The sequence below is a fragment of the Peromyscus californicus genome, unplaced genomic scaffold (assembly GCF_007827085.1).
Source record: "Peromyscus californicus insignis strain IS unplaced genomic scaffold, ASM782708v3 Scaffold_24__1_contigs__length_46423439, whole genome shotgun sequence".
Classification (NCBI taxonomy): domain Eukaryota; kingdom Metazoa; phylum Chordata; class Mammalia; order Rodentia; family Cricetidae; genus Peromyscus; species Peromyscus californicus.
In genome coordinates this window covers 28,302,520-28,310,937 of record NW_026294535.1, presented here as the reverse complement: position 1 = coordinate 28,310,937, position 8,418 = coordinate 28,302,520, and positions in this window count along the sequence as shown.

Below are 8,418 nucleotides of genomic sequence, written 5' to 3'. Positions count from 1 at the left end.
AGGAAGTTAGGGGATTGACCATGATCGAGGCTCAGTGACCGGGAGCTGGCTCTTCGGGGCTCTCTGGTATCTTCCAACTCTCACTGACAGCGTTAAGGCTTTCCTACGGAGCAGCAAACAGATGTTGGGTGACATCTTAAATGCTTTAAATGTACAGTAAAAAAAAAAAAATGTCATCTGTATTCTTTATCTGATAAAAATGTATGATTAAGTTTATTTCCAGAGAATTCAAACTCTATTACCTTTTCTCAATCAGGGTTTCTTTCAATTTTACCATTTGTCACCCCCTTTTACATCAACGAAATTTTAATGTGACTCTGGATATATGTTTAGGTTATATAAAATACATTCACAAATCAAGCATCTGCTGACAATAAATCATAAAGAAATTAATTTTAAAGCAATCCTTTGCCCAGCTATGGTGGCACACACCTTAAATCCCAGCACTCAGGAGGCAAAGGCAGGTGGATCTCTGTGAATTAGAGGCCAGCCTGGTCCACAGAGTGAGTTCCAGGACAGCCAGGGTTACGCGAGAGAACCTGTCTCAAAAAAGAGAAAGTCAAACAAAATAGAACAAAACAAAAACAAAACTGTAAGCAGAAGTTTCTGTCCCAGCAGCAACTCCCAAATACCCAGCCGCCGCTTCCCAAATAATTGACTCAGAGGCTTAACATTACTTATAAATGCTCGTCTGGTAGCTCAGGCTTATTACTAACTCGTTCTTGCACTTAAATTAACCCATAATTCTTATCTATGTTTAGCCATGTGACTTGGTACTTTTTCTCAGTGTTGCTTCTCATCTTGCTTCCTCTGCATCTGGCTGGCCTCCTGACTCCACCCTTCCTCTTCCCAGCATTCTTAGTTTGGTCACCCCGCCTTTACTTCTTGCCTGGCTACTGACCAATCAATGTCTTATTAAACCAATTCAAATGACAAATCTTTACGGTGTACAAGAGGATTATTCCACAGCACCAACTTTGGTATGTATACAAATTTACCATTTATTAAGGATGAAAGACAGTTTCCACCCTAGTGAGATGAGGTGTCTAACAGAACACAATCCAAACACATAGTAATTTGACACGTGCTGGGGAAGGTGGCTGGGGAAATAGTAAGTCTTTGTTTCCATAGTTAGACCATTATATGTTTATAAGTATGGAACACTTTGCACGTGCATTCAGTTACTCGATCCCGCGTGGAGTGGAGACCCACAGCTCAAGACACACTTAAATGACTTCCTTGGTGTATTTTTCAGTGTCTTTCCCAAATGTGAGGACTGTAGTAAATTCCAGGATATGTAGAATTTTTAACACAAAACAACAACAACAACCAAACCAAATAAACTAGTGGCTACCTATGTCTATGAACTCAACCAATGTTCATTATCAAAGCACAGTTTTCTCTTGTAAAATACGTGCCTTAGGGTGACAGAACTCTTCAAAGCAGGGTATCTTGAAGTATCAAAGGAAAAGAAAGTGCTGAATCAGTTAAAACCTGCCCTTGGTTTGTTCCAACTCCCCTCTCATCCCTTCTTAAATGTACATACACAATCCCAGCACTTGGGAGGCAGAGGCAGGCGGATCTTTGTGAGTTCGAGGCCAGCCTGGACTACAGAGCGAGATCCAGGAAAGGCGCAAAGCTACACAGAGAAACCCTGTCTCGGAAAAAAAAAATGTACATACACTATCTTCTGTCTGACAGGAAGCATTATTATGCTAGGTGCTTAAGACAGACAGATCAATACATACATACATAGATTCATATTTGTATACATAGCAAGGTGAATATATATATGCTAAAAATTTAAGCTTCATTTGGACATAATTTCAGATATTTGTTACAGTATCTATACAAAGAACTATCAAATATCCTTCATAGCTTCATAGCTTTTCTAGTTTTCTCAAATTCTAAGTTTATTGTCACTTTCTCTTTGAGAATTTCAGAGCTGATGTTCTCCTTATTCCTAACATGCCATCGTGTATTTTCATAAAAACAAGGACCTCTTTAAACTAACCACAATGGAACAAACCAGGAAATAAACATCAAGGCAAAAAAATAGTGTCTAACCTATAGATCAGACTCAAACTTTGCCGATTTGCTCCCCAAATGTTTGTTTTAGCAAAACAAGATCCTGGCTCAGCTATCACATTTGATTTTTGTTTAGCTAATTCCCCAGACTTCGTCTTTCCTAACAGTCACATTGGTGGTGCGGGGCGGGGTGGGGTGGGGGGAGCGGGGAAGACAGGAGTACAAGATAGACATTTTGTAAAATGTCCCTTAATTTGTCAGACGTTTCTTCAAGAGTAGATTTGGGACCTGGCTTTTGGCTGGAACACCACGGAAGTGTAATCTTCTCGGTGCTCATGATGCCAATCCAACCCATGTTCCTATTTTTAGCATCTAAGATAGGTGGCAGACAGAAGAGGAAAAGCCAGGATGTAGTCTGTTAATACAGTAAGGGAGGCATGCACATGTGTCTGCCTGGCTGCTTCCTCATATTTTCTGGGTCCTCCCTTCTGCTTTGCCTCAAGTGGATGGCACACCTCTTGCATTTTACGCCGAGTCTCCTTTGACATAACATGGAATGCCTGGCAAAACTTGTCTACTTACTTTTAGCACAGGCATCCAGCGGGCAGAGTTGGGGAGTTGCCACGGCACCACCTTTTACAACTGCAGCATAGAATTGGTCAGCGTGGCCTCTTCTGTGTCACGTGATTTATTCTGATAATTCTGTGGGAGCCCACAGAGGTTTCCTAGTGAAATCTGAGCTTGCTTTACCCAGCAGGGCTGCATAAGAGGATGATTGGACCACGGGCCTGGGTACCAGGTGTTCGGAAGGGTCTACACTTGGCTGTATCTAGCAAGGGAAGGTCTTTTGCCTCACCCCATGGCATTGTTACAAAAAGTCCTTTTGAATAAAGATCCTTCTCGGCTGGTGGATAAGGATCCAGGCCCTCCCGAGGCTATCCTATGTTTCTGTCTTTTTCTCTCCCCTCTATACATACTTCTATCTGAGTCTCTTATTCCTCTCTCCTTGAGAGTTCCTTGGGGAAAATGTGGGGGCCGGTCCCCCACATAATCCCAAGGGGTAATTTATACAGGTCTTCCAAGGTTCCCAGCAGGCCAGAGCTCCAGGTGCCCCATGAAGCACACCCATTGGAACGCTTCCTTCTTGTCCATTTATCCTTCTCTACTATTGTTGTTCTGGTTAATCATTTCCCTAAGTAAACCAATTATATGAAAGCCCTTGTCTCAGAGCCTATCTTCTGGAGGGACTAAGACATTTGATGGTAAAGGTAGAGTGCAGAGCAGACTTTCCTGCCCTACCCCAGAAGGGTTCTAGTACTAATGTCTCATCAGTCAGAACCCTGCCACAGCTGGTAGAAAACATGTGGGGAGATAGCCCTGTCTCAACCATATCACTAAGACTTGCATTGATTGGGGTAAGGGCTGGGTTCAATAGTGTGGCGGTTTGAATAAGAATGGCCCCCATCGGCTCAAATACTTGAATTCTTAGTCACCAGGCACTATTTAAATGGATTTAAAGGATTAGGAGGTGTGGCCTTGTTGGAGGAAGTGTGTCACTGGTGGTAGGCTTTGAGGGTTCAAAAACCCATGCCAAACCCAGAGTTTGTCTGTCTGTCTGTCTGTCTGTCTCTCTCTCTCTGTCTATGGATCAGGATGTAGCTCTCAGATACTGCTCCAGCTCCTGCCTGCATGCTTTCATGCTCCCGAGGAGGATGATAATGGACTAAACCTCTGAAACTGTAAGCGAGCCCCTAGTTAAATGCATTCTTTTATAAGAGTTGCCTTGGTCATGGTATCTCTTCACAGCAATAGAACAGTGACTAAGAAAAATAGGGGTTTCCTTGAACAATTTGTAGACAATGGTAATTATAAGATCTATGGATTGGCTCACTTTGTCAAGGGAGCATCCAGATTAAAAAGAAAGGATGGGTTCAAGAAACCAATTTTCAGTTCTGGGCAGGCCATGAACAACAGAAAGCCTCTGTTGTAGTTTTATTTCTGCTATAAAATATCTTGACAAAAGCAATTTGGGAGAGGAAGGGGTCTGCTGTTCATCTTACAGTGCCTGGTTGTATATAGTCCATCATTGCCGGGAAATCACAGTGGCAGGAACTTGAAGCAGCTGGCTATACCACATCCATAGTCAAAAACAGGGAGAAATAAACACTTGCATGCTGCGTGTTCATGCCAGCTCGATTTTCTACTCTTAGACAACTCAGGACCCCCTGCCTAGGGAATGGTACTGCCCACAATGGTCTGGGTCTCCTTATTCATTGACAGAATCCCTGACATACATGTCCACAGGCCAAACCAATGTAGACAATTTGCCATTGAGACTCTCTTCCCAGGAGATTCTAAGTTGTTTAAAGTTGGCATTTAAAGCAAACCGTTACAGCCCCTCCAGGTGGCATTTAAAGAAAAACTTATCTTCTATATCCACCGAGCAAACTGTGTTAGCAATCAGACCCCAAAGCGAACAGCATGGTAACAGAACTACAAAGGAGATGTAACACATAGCTCAGAGATGTCACCTACACCAAAGTCCTTGAGAAAGAATGGGAGGCCGAGGCCTGTCATGACAGCCTTTAGCCTATGAAATTTCCACTCGTACATTCTCCTGTGCTCTTTTGGCACGGACAGTTCCCTCTGCATTGCCTAGAGCAGTGGTTCTCAACCTTCCTAGTGCTGCGACCCTATAATATAGTTCCTCGTGTTGTGGGGACCCCTGAACCACAAAATTATTTTTGTTGCTACTTCATAACAGCAAAATTACTGCTACTGTTAAGAATCGTAATATGCAGATGGTCTTAGGGGACACTGTTAAAGCGTTATTCAACCCCCCCAACGGGGTCTCGACCCATAGGTTGAGAACCACTGGCTTAGAGCAACTAGCCTCCCCTTGTCTGGGAGTCCTGCATTTACCTCCGATAAGGTAAAGAACAGCGTCACTTGTTTGAACAGAGGACAAAGGTATGATGATGGATCTTGGTAGTAATAAGTCAAGGAGGGCAGGACATAAAAGAAGCCAACATTAACTTTGACAACATGGGTTTTTGTGATGAAGCAAGGACACTCGAGTTCACTTTAATACACAGTTGGGAAGGGTACCTGAAGCACAGATGGGATGGAGGATACAGGCCAGGGCCTCCACTTAAGGAAGGGGTCTAAAGGAAGTTAGAATTGTGGGAAAAAATAGAACATAAGGTCTAAGACCCACAGCCTAACTGTATTTCTCCTAAGAGCCCAGAGGACATATTAATCCCGAAGGTAGAAATTCCCTGATGAGGGTGCCATCGGCTTCTTTGGGATATCTAATGGTGGCTGTCTACCATACTTGACAGTAAGAGGTGCTGCTGTAGAACTGGACTTCCTAATACAAGGAATCAATAAGCATCCAAACTAGCAGGGGCCAGATGGCAGCCCTTGACAGACAGAAAGTGGACATAATTACAATAATGAGCTGTAAGGCCAGAGTAGCAACCTGAGTGCCTCGCCCACAGGCTTCTGAGGTAATGACTAACAGACCAGTGTGCCTTGGGGAGAGCCAAATGAGCATCCATCCACTGGAGTGCTATTTGACCTACATGTGTAACTTAAAAGGTGGGCAGCTGGTGAGCAGAAGGCCCGACGCTGGCTGTCTCCATTGGAGCCCCTCACTACACAGTTAAACAAGCTCCAACCTGGAACTCATCATGAGAAGGGGAAGCCAAGTAAAGATCTTGCAGTTCTAGCATAAATACATATCCTGTGTATTCTTCCAACAGTTCCCCCAAAGGACAAGTATCTATTTATAGAGACAGTTCATTGAGAAAAGGGAACACATGCAGACATTTCAAGGCTTGCTGGGTACAGGGTCTGGATAACATCATACTGGGAAACTAGAAACATTGTCATAGCCTCCCAGTGGAGAGGGAATTCATGGAGACCAGTGGCCCAGGCTCACCTCACAGTCATCCAGGGGAGTCAGAGATTCATCCCCAACTTATACTCCTAAATGTCAAGTTGAAATGGATATGTAGCAAGTGGCAGAATTCTTGTATTGTTTTCCTGTTGTGTAGCAAAGAATTATGATAGGGAAAAAACAAAAACCAAATCAAAACAATGGAAAGTGCACGCCATTGCTGGGTAAAACAGTACATCGGGGTGGCACCAGCCCAAGAGGAAACAGATGGACGTTCGTATCTCTGGGAAAGACTTACACCATGCAGATTTGTTGCTACTCATCATATTCTTGTTCAAGTCAGTTATTTAAGCAAGCACCATCAGAGGACATCAAGGTTGACTACTGGAAACTTGACCCAAGAACAGCTCCACTCTCTGCTGCCGACCTGGGTGTGTGGTCCACTTACTATAGACTTACAGTGTAGCCTTTGGTTGCTGGGCATGTGATTAATGCCTGAAGGAATAGATTCTTCCCAGCCCTGCCAATACAGAGGGACAGAAACTAGCTGCCTTTCATGTAGAAGGGAGAGCAGGGTGTATGCACTCCATATTGCCACAGAAGTAGGTTAATGTTTCTGTTCTCGGTCACAATTTAAATAGTTCCCAGGACTTGGAACAACTTGAAATTTCGTAGATGATCTTGTGGAGGTGACATGATGCTGATTGGGGTTCTCAGTGCAACCACACTGAATGATAACTATAAATGGGTAAATGCAACAACCATTACTCAGTAAGGCTAATTCCTCCATACCTTTATATGAAGAGCCACCCAGCCAGGGGGATGTCTTTCTGTATGCTGTGAATATGTGTTGCTCTGATTGGTTGATAAATAAAGCTGTATTGGCCTATGGCAAGGCAGCTTAGGGGCAGATAGGAAATACAAGCAGACAGACAGGAAGAAGAAAGGGATAAGGGAAGAGACATGAGCCAGCTGCCCAAGGAGCAACATATAATGGGATGCAGGTAAAGCCACAGAACATGTGGTGATCCATAGATTAATAGTTATGGGTTGATTTAAGATATACGAGCTAGCTAGCAAGAGGCCTGCCATAGACTATACAGTTTGTAACGAATGTAAGCCTCTGTGTGTTTACTTGGGTCTGAGCAGCTGCGGGACCAGGCAGGACACAGGAAAACTTCCTACTACACAGCACCAAAGGCTGTGCTCGTTCCTCTAATAATACTGGACTCACTGCTTCATTGACACTGTCACCCACCACCTCAAAGGCCCTGCAATAGACTAGCAAAGGCTACAAGCAGATTGAATAATACACACTGTGGAACAAACCAGACACCCCATATCCACTGTGTATCCATAGTTACCAGTTGAGTCAAGATGACACATGGTCACCGCGGTAGGTAGCCTTTGTTTTTTACCCAAAGGCTTCTTCTCTAGGTAAACGTAAACATGTAAGAGCTTAGACAAAGAGTGCACAAAAATCATCCCTTTGTCTTTGAGCAAATCATTCTGAATTCTGGATCCCGTGAATCTCTCCAGTAGGATCGAGTCTCCATTGCCTGCAACAGTAAGTGTCTTCTGCCATGTACTGCACACTTGGTTTTCTTTTTACTGGTTTTTACTCTTGTTCTCCTATCCCCAACTCTTGTTTCCTGGAATCCTATCACAAAGGGAATCAATCCGAGGAAGCCCTAGTCTCTGGCTTTTCTTCCTAGGGAACCCTAGAAGAGATTTCAAAGTAAAGCAGAACATAAAGGATGTTCTAGATGGTGTTTCCAAGGCAGTAACACTTGAGTTAGGCCTTAAAGTTTCAATAAGTTGGCCAGGTGGGCAAGAGGGAAGTGTGTTTCAGGTAGACGCAACAACACGAACAACAGTTGGGAAAAGTCTTGGTGAGATCAGAGAATTGCAAATATTCCACAGTGGAAGAAGCATCATTAACCACATGGTTGAGATGTCGGGGGATACCAAAGGAGGTCAGCAGGGACCAGATGCAAAAGACTACGCATACGATGTCATTGGGAACTCTCTCATACACATAACAAGTTAATAATTATTTTTGTCATGGTCCCACACCTTGTCCTGCAACTGAAGCCATGTGAACCAAATCTCTTCCCAGCATCGAGACACTTTAAGATGAATTTGCTCTCCGCTGATCGAAAGTTCTGGAGAAAGCGTGTGGCAACATAAGTAGACACTGCTGATTTCTATCTGCTCCATTTATTTTTCCTTCCCAGTCTTTCCAGGAAGAGCTCAATTTTGTTTGTCCTTACTGACTACATAGCTTTGTGCAGGAATGCTCTGTGTCCCCAGTTGATACTGTGAGCGAGGGATGAGTAACTTTTTCCAGTAAGTAACCAGATTAGTAAATGTTCTGGGTTTGTGACCTTCATGGTTTTCCACTGTAACTCTTAGACTCTGCTACTGCAGAGGGAAAGCATCCTTTAAGAACATCTATGCTTTAGCTAGGGACATTGACCTTTGCATTT